Raw genomic sequence first — 26,622 nt, 5'->3', positions numbered from 1 at the left:
GGAAAAAGATGCTAAGGATGAAGCTACCAGGTAACAAGAAAAGAGGAAGGCCTAAGATGAGGTTTATGGATGTGGTGAGAGAGGACATGCAGGTGGTTGGTGTGACAGAGCAAGATGCAAAGGACAGGAAGAAATGGAAACAAATGATCCACTGTGGCAACCCCTAACGGGAACAGCTGAAAGAAGATGATGATGAGAAGATGGTGATCATTCTTGGTGAGGGTAGGATGCTTCTCAGGGTCAGGGTCATACCAGCCTGGGCTATGTGATCAGAGAGCTCTTCCATATCTCTTTTCATGTAGTCCAGGGAGGTACGGCTCAGGTCATTCACACCAACATGGACAAGAATAAAGTCATATTTGTACTTGTTCTGGAGTGACCTGAGTGCTTGTGTTATGTGGCAGATCCTGGCACCTGACAGGCAGCTAACAGTAACCTTCTCCTTATTCAGCCTAGTGAGTGGGATGTCAGTGTGCCTGACTATAGAGTCACCTATTACTAGTATGTTGGGTATGTTATTTTGCCTTGAGGGCTGTGATTGCATGGCACACTGGTTTTGTGAAGTATGTGCTTCATGGTTTGTGTTGGGGGGGTGGAGGTTGCTTGGATGTCTGCTTTAGAGGGCTCTGTTGCTTTTGCCGATTTTATTTAGAGCCTCCGAGTATGTTTTCATGTATTTACGTGTGTTTTTGCTGGTGCTGGTTTAATGGGTCTATGTGAGACTGGTGGTGTGATGCCAGTATTTCCCTTCTCCTCTTGACTGTCTGGTCCAGTCTTGGGTTGAGAGAGCTTAGCCTCCAGTTTGGCCATATAATTGCATCTCTCGCATGTATTAGTGTTTGGTGGTAGGAGGGGAGGGTTGTCTGTGTACAGGAGGCAATTGTAACATTGCCTCAAAATGCCCAGATTCACCATTTGGACTGAAGAGTACACCTGAAACTGCCCTTTGGACATGCCTGGATAGGTACAGTAAACTGTTTTACTGAATGGCTGGTAAGGTTGAATAGAGAGCCTTGTCCTTCTGTAGTGCTAGGGTTTATAAGTGCTTGCTATGTGTTTTGAGCAAGTGCCGGGCTGAGAAATGAATGGCTTGAGTGCTTAAGTTGAAAGTTTATCTAGTTCCAAGGGAAAAATTGAAGAGGAGACTTTGTCGAGCCGGAAATAGATATACCCTAGTTAACCATCGCTGTTCTGTGCACAAAACCGGGCAAATGCGTTTTTATAGCAGGGAAATGAAAGAGATAGAAATTAGCCCAAAATGACCAATAAATGACTACTTTCTGGGCTGAAACCTCTTCACCAGGGAAAGATAGGCTGCTCAAAGCTCCCCTCTCTCACAGGTGAACAGAGAAACTTCCTTCTATCCAAATAAGGTATGGGCAAACACGAAGATTTGTAACACAGCCCTGAATTCAGCACTAACCTGAAAACTGGGCTATACTAGCTTAGAAAGGCAGGAAACAAGTATATATATTTTTTCAGAAAATAAAGCAGATACAATAAAAAATAAACACTTTAAATGCGCATAAAAAGATGCTTATTGTTATATATCTCAGTTCAGAGTTGTAGTCAATGCCCCTAGTAATAAAGTAGGAAGAAACACAAATACAGTAAAAGCAGATGAATAAAGTGCAATTTTTTATATATATTTAAAACAGTAGAAAACTAACAATCTGATTTAAACAAGTTACCCAGTTAACCAGAAAAAAAACCCTCAAAATTGAGCCCTGTTCCAGCACTCTTCAATCAGACAAGTTCTAACTGCACACTCCCGCTACTAGGGTGCAGGGGAACCTTCTCCAAAAAAGATGGCCTGGATCAGTGCTCAAGTTATACAACCAAAGTTAGATTCAGCAGGCCTGAATCTGGTCCTATGCTACAGCAACAAGGTGCACCAATTTCAGAAAGAAACAATTCCAATAAGCAGGCACAATAAGCCTGTGACCAGATATTCCCCAGTTCAGAAGGGCAGAATCCAGCCTCTCCTCCTACAAGAGTGCAGCCCACAAACCTTCACAATGTAGAATAACTGGCCTGAAGCCCAAGTGCTTATACCAGAACTAATACACTTTTAGAATAGCAGACACTGAGCTTTCAATCAGCAATTCCCAGCTTAGAAGGATTTAAGCTACCTGTCCTGCCACAACAGTGCAGACCACAAACCTTCTTAATGTAGAATAACTGGCCTGAAGCCCAAGTGATTAAACCAGAACTAATACACTTTTAGAATAGCAGACACTGAGCTTTCAATCAGCAATTCCCAGCTTAGAAGGATGTAAGCTACCTGTCCTGCCACAACAGTGCAGACCACAAACCTTCTTAATGTGAAAAAACCGGTATGAAGCCCAAGTGTTTAAACCAAAAGACTTAGAATAACAGTTACAATTTAATCAGGCTACTACCAAGTAGCAATAAGTGCAGCAGAATAAATAAAACTGAGTACTTTTAAGAAGAGGCAAAAGCAAAATAAAGTAGGAGGAAACACAAATACAGTAAAAGCAGATTTTTTTTTTGGTAAAGTGCAAGGAGAGAGGGAGGAAGAACCTAAGTGGGTTGACCTTCTCATATCTTCTCTCTGTATTATGTAGAGTGAACACTCGACTCAGAATATGACCTCACTGTATTTGGTTAAGTAAGCAAATGAGATGGACTCAGGAGGAGTGTCCAAATGCAGACTTACAGGAGGGGTGGGCAATTCCAAAGCCACCAACACTAACACCAAAACAAGAACAGGGATGGTGGGTGGGGACAAACAAGAAGAAGAATAAGTACAGTTGTACAGATTACAGAGATAGTAAATCAAAATGCAGACAAAAATGAGAATAAACACTTATCTTTTCTCAATAACACAGCTGGCAGTAGGTCAATCTCTCTGCAGCAGCCTAAGCAACAGGTATATCTGATTTAAAACACAGTACAGAAACCAAACAATACAGATGCAGGAATACCTTGGCCGGATGAAACCAGTTCTGAAAACTTACTGCCACTAAGAAAGCAGACAAGGCCTCCAGATAAAGGATTTCACTACAACTGATGTAAACACTGAGAGATATACAACTATAACACACAAGAAGAAGAATAAGTACAGTTGTACAGATTACAGAGATATTAAATCAAAATGCAGACAAAAAATTAGAATAAACACTTATCTTTTCTCAATATCACAGCTGGCAGTAGGTCAAGCTCTCTGCAGCAGCCTGAGCAACAGGTATATCTGATTTAAAACACAGGACAGAAACCAAACAATACAGATGCAGGAATACTTTGGCCGGATGAAACCAGTTCTGAAAACTTACTGCCACTAAGAAAACAGACAAGGCCTCCAGACAAAGGATTTCACTACAACTGAGGTTAACACTAAGATATACAGCTATAACACACAAGAAGAAGAATAAGTACAGTTGTACAGATTACAGAGATATTAAATCAGAATGCAGACAAAAATGAGAATAAACACTTATCATTTCTCAATATCACAGCTGGCAGTAGGCAAACTCTCTGCAGCAGCCTGAGCAACAGATATTACTATCCAATAACTGAAAACTCCTCTCTATCCACAAATCGATGAAATCTGCTGTACATGGTCTATACTTATACCATGTTGCTAAGGTCTGGAACTCCTTACCTGTATCCATCAAGTCAATACTCTTCCTCCAGCCCTTTTAAAACCATTCTGTTAGATTTCCTAGCCAAAATGTGGATCTGTTCTTGCACAATCACAGGATAAACTATATCCATAAATATGAAGAAGAAACTATTCATACTTTCTACCTTCTTACTCTCCCTTCTTCACTCAGTTCCTTACCTCAATCTGTATCTCTCCCTTGACACTCTAAATATGCCATAACCATGCTTTTCTCTCACTTCATATTGTAATTCCTGTTTCCATTATAACAACTTACCATTAATTTCTCTGTAAAGTGGCCAAAATTTCTTTAAATATTAAATCATAATCATATAAATTATATGTTCCCACATTATGCTTAATTTGGTGTAATTATTTAAACTGTTGAGGTTTTTGTATTCATTTTGAAGATTATAAAATGATTGTTCTTCTATGGCCCCATCCAACTGCACTGATTGCATATTTTGTGAGATCTTTTGCATCCACCTGAGAATGGAACAGAGTAGGGGTAAGTTTCCCAGTGCTCTGGCTAAATTTTGCCTAGTATTATAAATACCACCAAGGGTCTCACTTGAAAAGATGCTACTAGTCTAGTGGAAATAACCTGGTCAACAAAGGATAAATAAATTAAAAGTTTTAAATTAAATCCATATTGTTGTCTTCATTTAAAAAGTAAAGTAGGAAATATTATGCATGCTGACAATTTTATGGCAATGGGCGAACAAGTAATGGGACACTAGAATGACTGCAGGAGAGGGGGCCTGGTCCATTACCATGCCTAGAAACCCATTTGACCATGATACAACTCTGCTGACAGGTATGCTTTTATAGCACCTACCCAGAATTTCAGGTAGAGATGACGGACACCTCAATACACAGCTGAAGACAGTTGGTAAACTTGGATATCTGTTGATGCATGTACCTCCCCCTGTTCCTTCTGGATTCACTTCAGGTCAGGGGAGGGCACTTCTGAGGAGCAGGCGTGTGTATTTCTTTTATCTTTCTGAGTTTTCCAGTAAAGAATGTCTATTTATTTATATATATATATTTTTTTATCTTTCTAAGTTTCTGAGTCTATCATTTCTTTATCCTAAAGTATACCTTTTCTCTTCAGGTAATCCTGCACTTAATCTGGAACTTAAAACACTACTGACTCCTCTTGAACTGTAAATTTATGACTTGTAGGGCAATGTAGTCATATGCATCTTCTCTTGTTTTAGTATTTTCAGCAATGGCAACTATACCATTCTTTGTTCTATTATAACCTTAGAATAGGCATTACTGAACCTTACCACTTGACCCTAATAAATTCTGAATGGCAAAGACAAACACGCAGGCAGCACCATTTTTTTCTCTGTAGTAAAGGCACCCACAATCACTTGTCTTGATCTGGACACTTGCAGTTTGTTTAAGACTCAGCATATATCCTATATCTTACTTCTTGCAGAGTAAGGTTTATGGAGGTCAGAAACCATGCCCAGGGAAATACAATAGTTAAGTCAGATAGCTCACATTCCTCTTGGAAATCAAATATATTCAGATGTTGTTCCTTTCCCCCCAATTCTCCTGGTCATTCACTCATTAACACCTATATGGTGTGAAATGTCACACTTCCAGCTGCCTATACTGTATTCCAGAGCATTTTCTAAAAGATAAAACTAAAAAGCATAACATAAACAAATGTAAATATTTTATGAACAGTAAAAGCTATTAACTGTACAAATAGCAATGTTATCAGTAAGAATTATTCTTTGCAGTGATAAAAGTTGATGCAGTCATAGTCTTTTCTATAGATACTGTAATATATTATATTGCTCCCTAACTCAGAATTATATTTTTGCAAATGTTCACAATTTTTCATGTCTTGAAAAGTGTACAACCCAGACATATATTGTCAGAACATTTTTTTAACCAGACATAAGGCAGTATTCATAGTCCAGGACTAAATAGGTGCAGAGCATGCATCTGCAAACAGCGGCACTACGCAGATATGCAAATAAGGTCAGCATAACATAGTTGCGGTGAATACGGAAGCACTAAGCAAATTCTATAATCACACCCTTTTTTCTAAACATGTAAATTACGCAAAAACTGTCCTTTCATACATGCAAACTATTTTGCAGTGTCATAAATAGTATGTACATTGGATTATAGAGGGCAATCATGCCAGAGTACAGTCATTTGCATTAGAGCAAAGCTGCAGACTGTGCAGCAGCTAAAACTGTTTTTTTTTTTTATTAATTAATTGGGTTATAACAGTTTCATATTGGGGTATCTTTTTGTAGATACTCTGATGGTTTCATTAAAGTATAGAAAGGGGGTGATAAGAAAGACTGAAAAATGGTAGACAAACAAAGGGAGGAACATACAAGGGAAACATCAAGAGGGTTTGAGCTGGAGTAGGTGGGAGAGGATGGGCAGTATGGCTTTGTTGGGGATAGAACCTCTACGTCGCAAAAAGTTTTCTCAAAAGTTTATTTATTTATTTTTTTGTAAGCGGTTAGTGCGGGCGAGAAATAGGGAAGAGACTGTAGGAGAAATGGTAAGGGAAGAAGCACTGAAGAAGTCTTAACTGTGAACCCAGTCCACAGATCCTCAAATATGCCCACTATCAGATGGTATTGCAGTAGATGACCTTGATGTTGAGGGGGTAGGGGCCTGTATTGATGCAGTGGTCAGCGCCAACTGGAAGAGAGAGGTATGTATCCCAGAGACTACCTCTATCTCTGGAATGGGTCTATATCAGTTCAGTGAACAGCATTTACCGTGTACTTACATCAAACATTCTGTTCGTCGAACTGTTCATACTGAGATTGCAGTGCAGTGAGGATTGGGAAATTTGCCCTTTCCTCACTGTAGTGCAATCTTGGAGTTGTTATATATTATTAGCAGGGGCTGTGAGGCACAGCCCCCCACATGAGCAGAATTCAATGAATGGCATTTCGAATTAAATCCCATTTGGTGAACTGACAGTTCGATGTAGTGATATAGACCTCTCTGGAACATGCTCCCCATCCATGAAAAGCAAAGTGCCTCCCTAACCCAATTCACACGTAACTTGGACAATTGGATGGGGAACAGGAAATTCATCCCTGGCTTGACACCTATGTCACTAATGAACACAGGCAACCTGTAAATGGTTCATCTTCCAGGCCCCTGCTTATAAATGTTTCACCTACCAAGCCCCTGATTACACTTAGCAAGGGTAACAGAACTTGTCAGAGATTTGGGATGCATGGGTAGGCTTCAAAAGACCCTTGTGGTCATTATTCTAGTGAACACCTATGAACCTAAGAGTAGTGCTTATGTCTATTTGTGATGAATTGAAATGGCTTTGTGTTTCACACTTCTTCACACTTGGCAAAAATTTTAAATACACCAAAGTATTTCATAACATATATTTCTATATACTATGATTCATAGACATGCATATATATTAGCATAAATGAGGGCTATGAGGGCTATGCATACTTTGTTGTCCACAGAAATAGGAAATCTACACATTCCTCCACTGCCACCATGGGGATTAAACATGTCGACTAAGGCCCCTATAATGTCTGTGTCCACTGTAAAACTATCAAGGATTTCCTGAGTATTAAAGTAATACTGACCTTATTTGCATATCTGCGTAGTGCCGCTGTTTGCAGATGCATGCTCTGCACCTATTTAGTAATAGTGCCTATATTAATGCCTTTTTAGTGGGTGAGTAATGCTGGGTGTATGCACTTTGAGCCTGTTTACACACAAGCAGCTCTGACCTAGAAATAGCAAAGGTCACTATAAGAGACAGCATTTTCACCAACTGCAACTCTGATACTTTTGAAGAATGTTCTCTTTTTATTCTACATCTGTGACATGCATGGGAAAGTATGAAAAAATGATGATAAATCGCAACTGGCATAAAATAGCCTCAGTTAGCACAAGAACATGTACATCACTTCTCATTATCATCTCATTATCTATTCATTTGCATAACTTCATTCAGAGACACCACATAGCATAATCATGGCTTAGCTGTGTCTGTCTGCATTCACCCCCAAATTCCCTAATGCTTTTGCAATACTGACTATGAATACCATCTATAAGCTTTCACATGACAACAGGAAATTTCTCTATCTATAAGTGTAGGACTATTGAAATATTTACAGAAATATGAAAACATATGCTTAATTGTATAATTAGAAAAACAAATAATACTGGATATCTTTCAAGATGTGCAACTTACAGTGCAAATATCAAAGACAGTTTTCTTCAACATCTCAGGTTTCACTTAACGTCATGCAACAGTTTGTAAATCACTCAGTTTCGGAAGTATTACGTACATATGGAAATATTGCTTATCTTCATAATTACTAGCAAAGAACTAGCAATATTTTCAGCATAGTGTCATATAAACCAGCATTGACAGTGAATTGTCCTGTCACCCTCATTGGTGTTTCACACTATATACCTCACTAACATGTAGGTCTCTCTGTTATGAAAATCTGAACATATATTTGAAAGTATGACTAGTAAGTGGCAAAGATTAATTTCTTCACTGCAGGTCATCCTTGACTAACAATCCTAGAGTCATTTTGTTAATAATTACTTCCCTTTCTAGTATTGCATATTATTAGCTGGTAAGTCACTTAGTTAAAGAAGTATGACATGAAATGAAATGTTGGAGAAAGGAAATGGATATCCTCTGGAAAGGAAGTTTCAGAACAAGAGTAGAAGAATATTCCTTCAGAGAGAGAATGTGGTCATGCAATACATTTTGTGACGCATGGTGAGACAGTGTAAATCATTCTTGGGGTACAGCATATCAGAAGCCAAACAAGAATAGACTAGAATAAAGGTATATGATAGTCACATGAAAAAGGCTATGGCAACACCCAAGCAAAATAAATCCACTATTAGTCACTGCCCCGGATTTACTAATCTTCTGTGTAAGACTAGATTAGTCTTAAACGGAAGCACCAGTGTAAGAGTATGATAGCAGCGCACCATGCATATTAATGAGGGCACGCTGCCTCAACTCTAAAGCTTACATGGAGCGTGGATGAGTGTAGGGGGTGTGTCAGACTGCTGAGCAGTCCAAAAATCCACACCCCTGCAATGAAGAAACACCTCAATTACGAGTGAGTCCGCTCACATGTGTACAATGTAACACTACACTCTCCCATATGTTAAACAACTGATAAAATTAAAAATAAAAATAATTATATATTTTTTCCCCGATATAGCTGCCCATATTTCCATGGGTTTGCGTGGCTTTGCGCGGGTTTGCCTATTGCTTAGCTACAGATAGCAGCTTAGACACCAGAAGAGGATAATAATAAAAAATATATGCAAATTAAGCAAAATGGTGATAGCGTAGTGATTAAAGCCTTCGCACAAAAATGAGGCATTCCCAGTTCGAGTCTCACTACTGCACATTCCATTTTCTGTGGGAAATCTGTATACAAAAATATTTCCTGACATTTTTATGTATAAGTTTTGTAAAAAGCATTGAAATGTTAAATGTAGTAATGAACAAATGAACAAATTATATATATATATATATATATATATATATATATATATATATATATATATATATATATATATATATATATATATATATATATATATATATATATATATATGAAGGTGAAATGGTTATGCATTCTGAAGCATGAATATCCTATTTTAAGCAATATAAAGCACTGCTAAGCACAATTTACCATTATTGAGCATATTTAAACACAATTGTGCATAGCTGCGCACTGAGCTAATGAGCGCAACCACAATGTATTTGCACATAGCTGTGCACCGCACTAACCAGCGCAACATTGAGCAACGTCAGGCAACGTCGAGCAACGTCGAGTAATGTTGAGCAACCTTGGGCAAAGTTGGGCAAAGTTGAGCAAAGTCGGTTAAACACGCTCACACCTCCTTTACTGTACCTTAACCAGTCAGGTCTGGCCAGCAGGAAAATAAAAAGCAGTGACAGAGCTCAAACTCAGGATACTGTGCACTATAGTTACAGTACTTAACCACTAAGCCATGGCACCATTTCAACAGACACATATCTATCAAAGGAATTTTAAACATTGCCAACATCAGCTAAGCAGGCGTGCCTACAGCTGAGTTTTTCCAAAACTGGCCAATCACAAATAAGGGTGGGAAATGAGGCATATTTAAGCTCCACATGTGGAAATACTTGCTATAACTGGTTGTAGCTTCCTTCTGCAGTCAGCATGGCTGGTGCTGGTGCTGGTGAAGGCACTTGATTTAGAGTGCAACGCTGGGGCATCCAGGAGTCCAAAGTAATGGTTTGGCTCTTTGTCCACAGTCATGAGGAAAGACTCCTGTGGGGCCAGTACCAGGGTACCCAATATAAAACGGAGGCCTGGAACAGTCTTACCCATGATCTCACCAGTGCCACTGGTGTTCCTCAGATTGGTGAGAAGGTCAGGCACAATTATTCTGACCTGAAGCGATGTAGGGAGAATCAACTGGACCGGTGAATCCAGGAATCCCGTATGATGTCTAATGCCCCAATACTGAGTAAGTAGCCATTGTATTAAGTAGTTAAGAATTGCTATGCTTGTCTATACTATGGATAGGTATATCTCAATATCACTGCATTTACTTCACAGCTGCAGGTGTCCGAGCAATGAACCAGCAAGCCCATGAATATAGGCTGCAAAGGCTGCGTCATGAGGCAGGTTAGTAATTATTCTGTATGTACTGTTATATAAAATAAATGAGAGAGCCTTCAAAAAGTCTTTTAACCCAATAAATAAAGGTGTAATAATCCTTTAATAAATGTATGATTCATGTAGTGTGTCTGTGTCATTTTCTTTGATATGTTGTTGTACTGTTACATTCTCCAAATAGTAGTGTTGTATTAAGCAGTGTCAACCCACACTTGGATAGGTCCATATAACGTGGATGAAGGGAGTGCCAGTATCTTGTATGCATATGTACAGCCCTCAACTGTTGGTTCATGGCCAGCATGTACAGGTTAATCTGGCACATGAGTAGCTTGGTATTGTGTTCCCCAGAAATGTCAGCGTGCTGCCAGAAATGTAGGGAGCTGTTAACATATAACTGATACTTTCACCTGAACATATCGAGATAATTATATGAAAGTAGATCTGTCAGTGTACCATCTTAGCAGTAGTGTGTGTGAGCAACTCTCAAAATATGTTGCAGTAACATTTGCATTTTGGACAGTTTGTATGTAAGATACAGCTCATGTATATAATGATCTAGCAAAATCTAATTGCACAATATAAGGACATTGGGTAGTTTAATAATATATGTAGGGGACATATAACTGCAGTTAATAGGAATGTAGTGAAAACTAGAAGGATATATAAGTTGTTAATTGAGCTATCTTTTCCCACCCTACTGTATGTGCATAAAAAATGCAATTCCACACCTCAATCAGTATGTCTAATCTCAAAACATTTGTTGGGACATATGTCCTATTGGTTTATAAATATTCACATTTATTTCTATGCATGTGCCCTGTTAAAATATTACAATATTGGTGGCCTGTTGCTATCAATTCAACCTGCATGCTGTTGTAATGTCCACTAATGTTCTATATATGCATGTGTTATGCTTGCTTTTCAACTGTTGAAAATCTGGTGTGTTGGTTTAATGGGAATACTTCTGCATGCTGTTATAACTTACTGGGAATGCTGTTGACTGTTACTAACTCATATCTTTATTAAACTCTCCAAAACATAGTTTGTATGGGAAGGCTGGTCCCAGCAAACCCACCTGTCCCACCTCAGCTGGCCATGGCACCTGGCACCAGCAGATCTGGTGCCCAGCCTGGGATCTCCTCCTTCATTGGCCAAGTTCCTCCTTTGGGTGGAAGTGCTGCAGGGGATGGGGCTCGGCCCCCCCCATGCAAGCGTGGGTGGAGGGACACCTATTACCATTTGAATGGTCTGGGCTGTGGTGCGCAGAGAGATTGAATGTTCTGTTTCAGAACCTCTATGCCAGTTTGAGGCCCGAGTGGCGCAAATCCTGGGTCAGCCTGCCTCTCCTACACAGCCCCCAGCACAGCCACCCTCTGGGCCATGAAGGTGCATTGGTGACTGCCCACGGGTAGGGACCTCAGTTCCACTGTTTCCATCTGGAGACTCATGGGCTTGCGATTTCCAAACATCCCTCCCCGTCAAAGGTGTTCACCCACCACACGTATCATATACCGCCCCTGTATGCATCTTGTTTGACTTGTCTGTTTACCTCCCCAACCTACCTCCCCAAATATACCTACTTCCCCATCCCACATTCCACTCTCACCTGAAAAAAAAAAAGGGCAATCTGCTCCCAAAAAAAAAAATTATGCCCCATACATAGCTACCCATTTTGCACACATGTCCACTGGACACATGAAATGTTATTTAATTGGCATTACAACATACTTTGTTGTCCTCATCCCTCTCTCAGGGGTTGAAGGGTTCATATCTACCTCCAAATTTATTGAATATGCACAGCTGTTGCTGTTGAAGAAATGGGCAGCTATGGACCTTCCCTACACCTGTCCTGCACATCCCGAGCTATTTTCCATACTGTCTTTCCCTCTTTGTGCCCCTTTTTCACCACTTTTCTATCTCCCCATTTTTCTTTTCTTTCAAAGAAATTAGCACGGGGTGAGTTTGAGTAAACACTATTAAGCAGTAGTTAGCGGGTTTGTGCGGGTTTGCGCTTATTTGCGCTTAGCTAAGCAAACCCGCGCAAACCCGCTAACTACTGCTTAAAAGTGCCTTAGTCACTCTGTATGTGAGGGCCCTTGTTCTGCTCAGGAGCAAAATAAAATACCTCTGTAAGTCTCGAACCCTGGACGTTGCACAAACTACACAACATGAAGTACCACTAAACCATGGTAGATATACATCAAGTTGGTGCTTAAATAATTATATCATGCATCAGAATGAGTGAATGTAAAAGAAAATTAGAAATACCATACCACACAACTTGTTCTGTCGATGTTGACCAACAGCTGTTGTGGGATTACATTACATGACTGTGATAAAAGAAGCAGCCATTCTAGCAGGAAATAATGTTACACCATCACTTTACAACCCCACATAGTATCACATCAGGACAAACACTGGCATATCTGTTTAAGGCAGAGGCCATACCTCCCAACTGTCCCTAATTTTCTGGGATGTCCTTGATTTTGACACAAATTTTAGCTCTGTCCCTCTGAATCCTTCCTAAAACTACTGACTTTGGGCAGAAAGGTGGTGAATTAGACTTAATGAATAATTACAATAATTAAGAGTTAGACACTTCTTTTACTTCAGAAAAGGTGTATTAATTCATATGCTCTGATTCTCTCAATGTTTAAACTTAATGGCACTAATATTTTAAATTTGTCCCTGATTGCCCCTGCCTTTTTCTTGACTTTTCCCTGAGTCTGTTCAAATATGTACCTGATTGGTTGAGAGGTCTGGCAGAGGCAGAAACATAGAGGCATATTAGCCTTTCTGCTGTTACACACTGTGCAATTAGCTTTGGAAGGAGTTTCAGAAGCATACCCTTATGTAGGAATACAACACTGAAATACAAATGGATGTAGCCATGTACTGGTAGCAACCAACTGTAAAAATGCCATTGCTCTATTGCTGAAAAGACCTGTGTGGTGCACAGACAAAAAATAACAGGCTATTCTCTGGCTATCATGTGGATAAGTCCACAGTTGGGAGTTACGCAGACAGACTACTTGTCTTGAAAAACTAACATGTACACAGCAACCCTGTAAGTCCAGCAAGATAAAATCCACACAATACTACTTATGCTCTATATACTTCTGCAACCCTACCCAAATGTAGAATAGAGCTGTGTGTGCAGGGTCTACCAAGGATGTATTTAAGCATACTCACAGTACTGAAATGTGTCCAGTTTTTCTGAGCAGTTTGTGCTAATGTCAACACTAAAAAAGCACAAACTGTTTAGAACTGAGTAAATGAATATTCACAGTATAGCAGTTCACAAACAATTCTTGTGCCAAAGGACTACATCTTTATAACTAGCTTTGTATGGCAGTTAATTGTAACAGTTGAAAAGAAAGTACATCTTTCCATGTATCTTGGGGTAGAATTTTGAGGGGTGAGTACAGCTCTACACTGACAAGTGGGTACTGGAAGCAGCAACATTAGGTTTCAGTACAAAATGTAAATCTCTGGCTACACCCCTGGCTTCTGATATAAGAACTATACCAACCTTCTGTTTTAAACAATGATGTCCACACCAAACGAGGATGATCTCCATCTTGGAAAGCTGAAAGGGCCACGCCTAGATGAGTCAGCAATTTATAGTACTGGGTTGCTATGACAGTGATTACTGAAATTACTACACAGCAGGCTGCATGCAATTAGCAAATAGTGGCCACTAACTGGTGCAGAGGCCATCACATGCTCATGTGCAAATTCCTACAAAAGCAGGCTGCAATCTCTGCCAACAAACTCAATCACTCTATTGCAGAGACTGACAGAGAGGGAGAGACAGAGAGACAGAGAGACAGAGAAAAGGAAAAATAAATATTACCAAATTATACAAAGGAAAGGTATGTGACACAAATGTATTTACTGGCATGTAGTAGATGTTATTGAAGAATAGTCTACATAATGTGAAACATTCATATGCGGCAGCAGTACTTCTTTATGCACAGATGTTCTGCTTAACTACTGCTATGGACAATACTGTGTGTACCTGTGGGCAGTGGGACATACCTGTGAAATGTGTAGCTCAGCATTAAATGTCAAAGATCTGATCCATGTTATCTGTGTTCTGTACAGTAGTGTAGCCAATGGTTGTTGGGGTGATTAGCACTGACATTATATAAACATGGGTGTGACAGAACAACATAAGCATGATAGTCATATTAAAGTGTAGCTTATCATTGACAACTGCTGTAGCAGTCTAATATGTTAATCTAGCATCTGTTGCCATATATATAACCCCTTAATGTTAGTTTGTGTTCATATGTGACACCTGTTTGTGTTGCAGCAAGGCCCAACAGTTCAGCTGTGAGGTCCAGGGACATACAATAGTCTGGACCATGTCTGTGCATGCCACACACATGCGGAGAAATATATATGTGTCATATATATTCACATCTGTATATGTGCATAGAGCAGGGGGCATATTGCAACTGTTTGCGAAGGGGGGAGATATATATCTTGGTGAAAGTTAGTATGCGCACATTTGTATGTAGGTTTTAGTGTGTGACAAACAAGACAGCATACAGTGCTGGTATATGACATGTGGTGGTTAAACACTGTGGGTGGTTTGTTCAGTTTGCAATGTTGAAGCCAGTAAGGCCTGCTAAAGCTACCTGGGCTGTGAACACCTTCAATGCATTTATTCCAAGACTGTGAGATTTTATTACATTACTGTACACCTTACATACTTTGTATAATTGATATTCTCACTATGAAAGGTGAAATGTATATGTGCCTACATATATATGTATATGTAGACAAATGGATGTATATATGTATATATACGGATCCCTATCACAACACCAACATGCCACAAACCCGACACTCAAAACAACGACACCAAAACACCGAAAACGCACAAAACCGACAGCTCACAAAACCAAACACCATAACACCGACACCCAAAACACCGACACACAAAACGTAAACTATACATTACACACAACTATACATGCACTACCCGTAACCCAAACCCTAACCCTAAGGTCCGACACTACCGCACACTTACCCTATCCGCACCCTAACCCTAACTCACTTAACCCGCCACTAAACCTACATTCCGTCACTATTGCACACTTGCCCTACCCGCACCCTAACCCTAACTCACTTAATCCGCCACTACACCTAAAGTCCGTCACTATAGCACACTTACCTTACCAGCACCCTAAGTCCGACACTACCGCACTCTCACCTTTCCCGCACCCTAACCCTAAATCCCACACTATCTCACACTTACCTGTCCGCTCCCTAACGCCAAATCCCTCACTATCGCACACTTACCTGTCCGCTCCCTAATGCTAAATCTCTTACTATCGTACACTTACCGACTCACGCTCACACGTTGCCCATGTCGGTGTTTCGGCTGTCGGGATTTCACCTTGTCGATCATCTGTCTCGTCGGTCTTCTCGTGTCGGTCTTCTTAGCGTCGGTGTTTCGGCGTGTCGATGAAGTCAAGGGGACCCATATATACACACACACACACACACACACACACACACACACATATATATATATATATATACACACACACATATACATATATATATATATATATATATATATATATATATATGTATATATAAAATTATATATATTTATATTTATATATATATATATATATATATAAAATTTTATATATATATATATATATATATATATATATATATATATATTCTCATACACACCTACATCTACTTGTTGCAATAGATTCTCTGTACTGTTGACTGACTGTGATGGACAATATGTTTGTGAATACATCAAAGATATGTATCTGTGGGATAGCTTAGTGGGAAACTGTTTATGTTATGGTATTATGGGTCCTTGCTTCGAACCTAGCAAAAGCTGTGTATTCTGTTGCTAGGCGGAACAAGTGCTATTGCAAACAGTGTGATTAAGTCCCTTGGTTTTAACTAGGGTGTGTCATTGGAGGCTAAAGCACTACATCTGTGATTATTGATTGGTACTGATGTTGAATGCAAATCCTGTGTGTACTATAGTACTAACTGAAGCTCTGGGCCTGTACAGCAAAGTATGGTGTATGTCCATATTGTTTGCATCCACTGTTTTGTGTGATCCCTGTATTCATCACATATTATATTTCTCAAGATTAAGGTTGTGTAAGTACTGACACACAGTACTGTATAGTACACACTGAAAGCTTAGCTGGGTTGTCATACCTTTGTGTCCTGTAATTATGTCTGATGTGTGTGTGGGTATGTCTGTAACATGTCCTTTGACAGATGTGTGGTAATACATATAACTGCGTATCTAACAACATTCATAGTGTACTACAGCAGTATGTGACCTATATTCCCAATTGTGCACATATTTTGGCCACGGGTTTGGCATTAACAAGTTGTGTGGTACAATAGTAATACATTTACTGGACCTTTCACTGATTGTGATGGATGATATATTTCTTTACACATCAGCTTGATGTATATCTGCTGTGGTTAGGTGGTGCATCATGTTGCATACAGTGTGCCAGGTACTCTTGTATAGTCTTATATAGTGATTTTATTTTGTTGCTGTGCAGAACATAGTTCATTAAATAGAGAGTGAGCAAGGCACTTTCAAGCAGTTGTGGGGTGAGCAGTGATAAGTGGCAGTTACAGTGTTTCACTCTTGGTTGGCTTATAGGTTGATATATATGGCAGTTCAGTGATATCCGTACTTTATAATGTTAAATGTGCCATATGACTTGCTCAGACATATTTTTGTATTTATGTCTTTCAGGGATCATGGCCCACCACAGGAACCCAAGTTACAGTAGTGCTGAAGATGATATCATTACTAGCAGTATGATTCAGCACTACCGTCTCATGTTCTCACGAACCGGACAGGACCAGCAGGAGTGTTCTGCAATGTGGCAAGATGTTGTCCGCAGGGTCAATGAGGTAGGCTTGCATAACTGGACATATGAGCTGGTATGCCACCACTGCAGTGATCTTCTCAGACATGTCCGTCAGCGTGCCGCTGATGTGTGTAGACAACAGCTTGCAACAGGGGGTGGTGTTAATACCCATCCCCCCCTCACCAGAGTGCAGGAGCTGCTCATGAGCCTGGTGGCACCTGCTCAACAACAACAGCTCAGACATACACCATGATGGAGGTTGGAGCCACCCAGCAAGCACACACGGACCATGCAGGTAACATGGCATATCTGTAGACTACTGTTATCTGTATTGGTAGATCATGATTATGTGAGATGTGGAGTGTGTCATTCAAAGATGTGGAGCCTGTTGTTGTGCAATACTGATCATTTGGAACATAATTTGTAGCCCTGTGAATGTAAACTGCTGTTGTACTGTAAGATTGCAAACACACAGTAGCAATGCCACAGTTGTGGCCACTGACAAACTGTCTCATCTCTATGTAGGTCCCTCTGGGGTGACATCAAGGCAGTGGACAGATGCTGGTGAGTGTGTTGTACATTTATTATTGTAAATAAAAAGTGCATGTCATATTGAAGGTGTAGGTCATGTACACATGTAACACACCTATCCATAATGCATGCTGTGCATGTTTGGTGTAAGAGCACATACATCTCACTAATGTGATTAGCTGCCTCAAACACATGCAATACCCAGACCATCTCAAACAAATGTGGCTAGACTGTAGTGACCATTGGATAGGCACAGTTGATACTCAACATGCACATAACATACACCTCTATGTCATACACAGAGCATTTTAACATGCTACACATAATGGATTCCCAAACCCTCTGTAAAGACACACTCCAGTATCCAAAATCTCATCCACACATTACACATAATATACCTGAGGGGTAGAGGCCTATCCTGGGGCATTTAAAGACTCTGTAGCACAATACACATTCATGTCAGGGAATGCTCCTTATTGGCATCCTTAAAAACTCACTTAACAACTGGTTGTGAAATGGTGAATTTAGCCAAGGTAGTACAGTTCCGGCACAGCATGATTAGTGCTGGTTTGTGAAACAGTTATAGCCTTGAGTGACCACCTGATGCTTCATGATGATGGCCTATGGTACTATACCCCATCCAGTTATTGTAACCACAGTACTACACATAGCTGCCATTGCTACACACCATAATGATGCATGTGTGCACACATATGCACCTCTAAACAGTATGCATACCAATCCCCATTTGCACAACTGACACATATATGTCTTGTGATGCTATTGAGTGGCTAGGTCTTATGACACATATTGGATATGTGTAGTGTTTAAATATGCAGTTATGTTTTAGCATGCCATGTCATGGATGAGACTGGCATGTCCAAAATATGATCTACACTCACCATAAGTACCGTACATTGGGTATGTGGCCGAATGGTATTCCGTCAATTATCCATGCACCATTGATGATGTTGTGTGAATACTCATCATGCATGTGCTAAACATGTGTCCACAATTATTTGCTAAAGACACAGAGGCTCTAATCAGCATTGGATACCTATCTGACACACAGATATACATCCAGCAATGGTATGTACTCCTGTGAGTTATGGTGCACAGTACATCACAGGGTTATGAATACCTGCACAACAATGTTGTGTCCATGTATGTATTGTGTTCCAGGGGGAGGGTCATCACCTAATAACAAAACACATGCATCAAAGCCATGTATACTGTTAGCAACAAGGCCTGACTACACTTGCACCGCATGCAGTTGAGCAACACATGTCCTGCATGCTGACATGTGTGATATGACTGTTTTGCTTGTGATACTGTACCCCACCATCACCTGCTATTGTGTATGTTCTGTGATTGCTGGTGTGTGTGTCTGCTTTCGGAAGGAGTGTAGTTTTGTGTGTGTGCATGTGTGCATGCACATGTGTGCAGGTGTGCATGTGCATGTGTGCATGTGCATGTGTGCATGTGGCCTGAAGTCATGTTCAGGTCTTAAAGTGTGTTTCTTGTTTTCCTCTCGCAGGTGGCGAGGTGGGGCTGATTCAATACAAAAGGGAACCTGATGTCAGTGAGACAGACAGTGATGATGAGGATAGGTGTGTTGAGGCACAGGCAGGTTTGTCAGGGTCTGTTGTTGGGCCACCAACTGACAGTACACAAGTCTCCACCCAATCCATGCACACAGTCATACTGCCTGTACATCCATCATCACCATTGCCCTTAGCTGAGGGGCAGTGTATGGTTGGCACTGGCCAGGACAGTGTGGTATCTATGGCACATGTATCAGGACACAGCAGCCATAGCCAGATGTCTGGAACGGTACCACATAGGCAGTTGTCCAGGGGTTCTCATCAGAGCACTGCTGGTCATCATGCCCCTGGCACCTCTTTCTACCACATGCATGTTCCAGGCTGTCATGGAGGCATAGACACTAATGGGGTGGTACACCAGGCAAGGGCTAAGGGCACAGAGGGCTTATTACACCTCTATAAATGACAGTATCGATGACCTAGCAGGTGCCATACATAACTACACTGAGGTCATTGATAGATGTTGGGGTGAGACATTGGATGTCCTCCACAATGTCATGTCCATGTGTCAGGACAGTGCGGGACAGTTGAGATGTCATCGTAGACGTATGCCAGCAAGACCACCAGCTGGAGGTCACAGTGGATGTCCAGCAAGTCACAGCAGCTCCTGTAGTACCAGTACCAGCCCCAGCAATGTTGGGGGGCTGTCCATAGACCATCCTAGCAGACCACATGCACGTGGCTCTGGAAAGTCCCAGCAGGGACCTGGATCCAGTGGACATATGTCAACCTCTTCGGATAGTACCCAATCTGGATTAGTACCTGATACTGTCTGTAGCAACCTTGCCAGGCACAGGTTCCGTATCCATGGCCAGAGATGGTGATCTGTAAAAACTGCCAGGTACAGTCTGTAGCTGTCTCACAAATCCCTGTATATGGCAGCCACATGGTGGAACTGTGTGCATGCAGACACACACACATAAACCAGAAACCTAGGGCAAACACATACCTGCACACATGACATCAACATTGCCCCTTAACAGTACTCATGGCCCTCACACACACATGTCGATTGCATGGCTCAGTGTAGGCCTCTGGCAAACCAACAACACACCCTGTGCATATGATCAAACCTGTGCCACCTCCTGTCATCTGTAACATTGATGCAGGAACAGACTAACATGGTGCTCATGCACAGGGTGACTTTAATAAAGTATAGCAATGGTTGGATGTGTAGCATGTTGTCAGCAGTAAAGTGTAATGATATCCTTGAAGGGGTAGCTGAGCAGGCATGATGCATTAAAGCTGTAATAAGCAATGTCACATTGTTTTCACCAATGTTTATTCCAATTGTGTTTTGTTTGCCCATGTGTCACTTGGCTGATGTGTGTAGTTGTGGCAGCATGCATTATACAGTGGACAGTAAGTGTGGGGTTTGTGCAACACACGTTTACAGGTGTCCATTTGTGAACATAGTGGAGGTGCACTGTCTGCATGTGCATGCATATTGGACACATGGGCAGGGTGACATGCCCTGTATTGGCCAGTGTTAACACTCCATAGTTTCTATTGGTGGCCAGTATGCATAGTACTACACACACTTTGGAACTTGAGTACGCATGTGTGTGTATGACACGGGCTGACACTGTGCTGTGGGTGATGCTGTTGTTGCTATCTGTCATTGGTTTGCATTACTAAGGTTAACACTGTCCCAGCTGCATAATCCTTTAGTAATGCACACTGTTCACCTACAAGGTTATACAGTAAAAGTGCATTAGTCTCATGGACCCCTGCCATACACTAAATATATAACAGAAGGTGTGAAGTTGTACCCAAAAAGAGTTACATACCAAGAAGGGATAACCTCTCTGGTCAGTATTATTGGGAAAATACAAGCCCTCATTAAACATACAAGGCAAGCTTCAAAATACAAAATGGCAAGGATTCCAAAGACAACACTAAAGCTTTCTTTAGTGTTGTTTATAATCTACAGGGGAAATCTCAGATCAGGTCACAGTTAATGTAAATGGTCACAAACTACACTTATCTGACTGACATTACCAATTTCTTGTCAGACAGTTTGAATATGGATTTCACCACCCTGTCGTTACACAAGGGCCACATTTCCAGACCTGAAGAATGTAAAATCTGATGATTCACAGACACTTTAGTTAAAACACCTCTTTACCAAAGTCCAAACCACAGTGGCAATGGTACTGGACAGTCTCCCTGGCTGTGTCATACACAAGCTGACATATGAAGTCACCACTCACCTAAACACTCTGTCCAGATGCAGCCTCTATACAGGTTACATACTTGTGGAATGACACACGGTAATGATGTTCACAGTCCACAAGGGTTGAGCTACAACATCTTCTTCTTCTCCTTCCGGATGCTCCCATTAGGGGTAGGCACAGTAGATCATCTGTTTCCATTTTTTCCTGCCCTCTGCATCTTGCACTGTCACACCATCCACCTGCATGTCCTCTCTCATCACAGCTATAAACCTCATCTTAGCCATTCCCCTTTTCCTGTTACCTGGCGGTTTCATTCTTAGCATATATTTTACAATATACTCTGCATCCCTCCTCAGCACATGTACAAACCAACTTAATCCTGCCTATCTGGCTTGGTTTACTAACCTTCAAACCTGGGCTGACCCTCTAATATACTTACTCCTAATCCTGTCAACCCTCGTCACACCCAGTGCAAATGTTAACATAAATTGATTGAGGGTAGAACTACAACAGATCCTGGAAACTCTCACCCTATAAGCCAGACAAATTGTATCTGAAAGGCTATGGAGCACAGCATTATGGAACTCATTAAAAGAGACATTATGAACCTGCAAACACTGCACCATACCCACTTAGGTTCTCTAAAGGCCAGATCATGGCTCCTACACCTAGACTTCAAGCCAGTTAACAAGGCTATAGGTGAGGGAGGGGAGGTCCACACAGCCAAGCTATAGCTCACCAGCAATTCATACCCATCCCACATTCTGGTATTATTCATAACCTCAACAGACTGACCATAAACGATGGTTAGATGATGGATTAACAACTGACGCACAGATGTAGGACACACAGTAACATTTGCAGCCTCCATGTACAATTGTATGCCAGTAACAAGTGGTATTCACCTGCACTCAGTCCTGGGACCACTCCTGTTTGACATATAGCTTTCTTAGATACAAGCAAACACAGTAGGGATATGTCTGTCCATGTCTGATGAAAATGCATACTCTGGGCTGTATTTTATCCTCCAGATGACACACACATCCTCCAAAAGGGTATCATGGAGACAGATACCTGGTATCAAACTCATGCTGTAAAGCTATAAGCCAAATAAAGCATAGTTATCCACTTTTAGAAAACAAAGTATCCCCAAAGTACCACATAGGTAGTAGCCTCCAAAATGTGGAACAGGTACTAATGTATACATAGAGCCATGTGTTTAGTCATCTCTCCTTTGATAATCACATTAACAAAGGGTTTTGGAAATCCATCTGTGGAGCACATAAACAATAAAAGGTTTGCATGCAGATCCACTGAGGTTGTTGCACACCTATAGGTTCATAGGCTCATACTAGGCTATCTGCCCTGGGGCATTTATAAGCTTAGCCCGATTGTGTTTGGCTTACGCCACCCCTTGATTTGAGTATACTGTGCCCTTTTTAAAGTTTAGTTTACTGTGCCTTTGTCTAATAGTGACACGGAAGTAATCCCCGGGACAAACCTACGATCCCCCATCCACTCATCAAGATTCTTCTTGAAGAGAGTCAGTGCGGTGCTCTGCCTAACATGAATTGGAATTCTGTTCCAGAGCGAAGGGAGCCTCTGGGTTATGAATCTGTCCCTCCAGCATGTTCTATTTATTTCTGTGCTGAGGTTCAAGTCCCTCGAGCGCATGGCTCTAAGGGATTTAGATTTACTGAGGTGGAGCATGTCCATTAATTCTGGGTTGGGCATAGCTTTATATGTCAGGCATAGATCGCCTCAAAGTAGGCAGTATGCAACTGAGTAGAGCTGGAGTTTTTTAACTGAGCAGCATATGGCATCTGTTTGAGTCCCTTGATCCTCCTGGTGAGGTACTTTTGGGGTCTTTCTAATTGCTGCAGGTGTCGGGTATGGTACATCCCAAAGGGGGCATTGTATTCTATGATGGGCCTGATGAGGGATGAATAAAGGGGCACGATTACCTCTCTTGATCTAGGTGTGAATCCTTTCATGATGAGGTGGGCTATGTAGAAGGTCTTTCTAACCACTTTGGCAATGTGGTTGTCAAAGGAGAGATTGCTATCAACTTGGGTCCCCAGATCCCTAATTACTTTCTCTGTACTTAATGGGTTACCACCTATGTGGTAATTTGTGGGCACATTGTTTTTGCCAAAGGGTATGACTATACACTTTTTGGCATTTAGCTTTAGACCATGGCTCTGGCACCAGTTATCCGTCTCTACGAGACCTTTTTGAAGGATGTTTGTGTCAGCTGGAGAGTCGATTATGGCACCCAGTTTGCAGTCATCTGCGAACTTGGTGAGCCATAGTCCTCCCACATTGGCCTGTACCTCAGAAAAGTAAATACCGAACAAGAGAGGTCCCAGGACAGAACCTTGTGGGACGCCACTTGTGACCGGTTTCGAGTCTGACATGGCTCCATCAACTCTGACTCTGTGGGTTCTGCCTTTAAGCCAGTTTGCGACCCATCTTGTGACATAGGGGTTTATATTTAGGCTGGATAGTTTATCTATGATGCCCGAGTGGGGTATTGTGTCAAATGCCTTTGCGAGGTCCAGATAGGCTGTGAGGACTAACTTCCCTTCATCTATGGCCTTGGTGACTGTTTCGAAGAAGTCGACCAGGTTCAAAAGGCAGGATCTGCCCTTGACAAAGCCAAATTGGGTAGGATCTAGTGTCTGTAGGTCCCCAATGTCTTTGTTTATGAGTTCCATGATGATCCTCTCCATAGCCTTGCAGACTAGGCTAGTCAGGCTTATGGGGTGATAATTTCCAGGGTCCGTAGAGACGCCACCTTTGTGGAGTGGGACCACTGTTGCTGTACGCCATTCTTTGGGCACATATCCTGTAGTGAGGCTGAGATTGTGCAGCAGTTTTACTTGAGGGATTAGTTCTTCTTGGAGTTCATGTAGGACACAACCCGGGACGCCATCTGGTCCCATGAAAGCAGTGTTTTTTGCTTTGGAGAGGGCGGCCTTCACATGAGCATCAGAGATGTTTGGGAGGCTGCACTCTGCTGGGATATATACTTGCTCTTTTGGGGGGGAGGGGGTGGAGAAGTTTGCACTGAACCTGTCTGCCAGGATATTGGCGATGTCTGTGGGTTCAGTGTATTTTTTGTCATTTAGAATCAACTCAGAACAAGTCTGAGAGTTGCATCCCAGGTTCCTAACATAACAGAAAAACCCTTATGATTGTCTTTAGTGTCCTGTGCAATTTTTCTCTCAAAGCTGGCCTTGGAGGATTTTATGAGGGATCGTAATTTTTTGCTAGTACTGATCAGAGATGCCTTCCCTTTTAGGGATTTTGCTCTATCATGTAGTAGCTTCCTCCTTCTGTTGTACAGTTTATTTATGGCTGGGATCCACCAGACTGGACACCTGCCTTTGGATGATTGGGTCTTGATTTTGTTTGGGATAGCATGATCCATGCATTCCTGGAGATGTCCGTAGAATGTGTTTATATAGGATTCTGCAGTTTGGGCCGTAGTTTCCACTAGCCCTGGGGCCTTGAAGGATTCCACTTCAGTTTTGAGAAGTGTGAAGTTCGCTTTTGAGAAGTTTTTCACTGTGTTTTTCCTGGGCTGGGGGTGGGGTCAGGATGTGGATATCCAGTGAAATTAATTTATGGTCTGATCTTACCAATGAGGGATATACTTCTGGTGTGGAGCATAGAGTCCCCAATGTGGTAATGATCAGGTCTAGTATGTTTTCCCCTCTTGTGGGAGTGGTGACTAGTTGTTCCATAGCATTTGAGTTTATAAATTCCAGGAACCTTTGGGCTAAGGTGCTGGGGCTTGAGTAATGCTCCCAGTCTATGTTTGGGTAGTTGAAGTCGCCCAATATAATGGTGTTCGGAGAGATCTTCATGTTCTCCAATGTTTTTGAGAAAGCCGAGTGGGATTCCTGACTTTGAGAGGGTGGTCTGTAGGATGCTATAAACTGAAAAGCAGTCTTGCCCACTGTCAGTTGCACATGGATGGTCTCCGATACTTTGTGCAATGCCACTAACCTGGAGGTGTGGATATCCTTGATAAATATGGAAACTCCCCCTTCTTTTGTGGTTCGGTCCGGGTTTTGGGGCCGAAAAGCATGATATGAGGTATAACCTGGTAGTGCTGGTGTGCTCTCTTGAGCCTTGAACCAGGTTTCTGTCACTGCACAGATATCAATGTTTTCCATACTGAGGAGAGCTTCGAGTGCGTGCATCTTGAGGTTAAGACTTCTGGCATTTAGCAGCATTACCCTTAGTTTCTTGTTCCTTGTGCTGTCTATGGAGGTGGGTTTGACTTTTGAGCCTTGCCTAAAAAAGGCACTATGGGGGTGGCAAGAGCCTTTGCCAATATCCAAAAGCCCAGGGGTGACAGGTGCAAGCCGTCCCTAGCGAAGCAATGTGGCTTGTCAAGCATGTCATCCCAGGCTGACAGACACTGGATCCCCTTTGAATGACACCAAAATTTTAGCCAATTGTTAAAATCGATCATTTTGTCTTTATACTGTGGCATCATTCTAGGTGAGGGTATGATGCTGCTCAAGGTCAGGGTCATACCGGCCTGGGCTACATGATCAGAGAGCTCCGCTATGTCTCTTTTCATGTAGTCAAGGGAGTGCCTCAGGTCATTCACGCCAGCATGTACAATGACTGAGTCATATTTGTATTTGCTTTGGAGTGACCTGAGTGCTTGCATTATGTGGCAGATCCTAGCGTCCAAAAGGCAGCTCACTGTAACCTTCTCTTTATTCAGCCTGGTGAGCAGGATGTCAGTGTGTCTGACAATAGAGTCACCTATTACAAGTAGTGCTTATGGTTTATTAGTGCTAAGTTGTAAGATTACTTATTTGGACCAGTGAGGGGCCTTAGAATGAGAATATGGTGTTTAATTTGAGAGATAGTGCAGTTCTAAGGGAAAAAGTGAAGAGCAGACTTTGTAGAGCCAGGAATAGTTTAAACCCAATTAGGCGGCACTGCCCGATGTTGCGCTATGTGCAAAAACACACAAAACCTTGCAAAAGAGGGTTTTTAAGAGAGGGAGATCAAGGAGTTTGGAATTGACCCAAAATGGCCAATAAAACTACCGTTTCAAGGCAGTAACCACTCCCACAGGGGCAGGCA

Source organism: Protopterus annectens, chromosome 4.part1, assembly GCF_019279795.1.
Source record: "Protopterus annectens isolate FY-2018-M chromosome 4.part1, PAN1.0, whole genome shotgun sequence".
Classification (NCBI taxonomy): Eukaryota; Metazoa; Chordata; order Ceratodontiformes; family Protopteridae; genus Protopterus; species Protopterus annectens.
The sequence above is the reverse complement of the archived record's forward strand: the minus strand, read 5'-3'. Positions refer to the sequence as shown.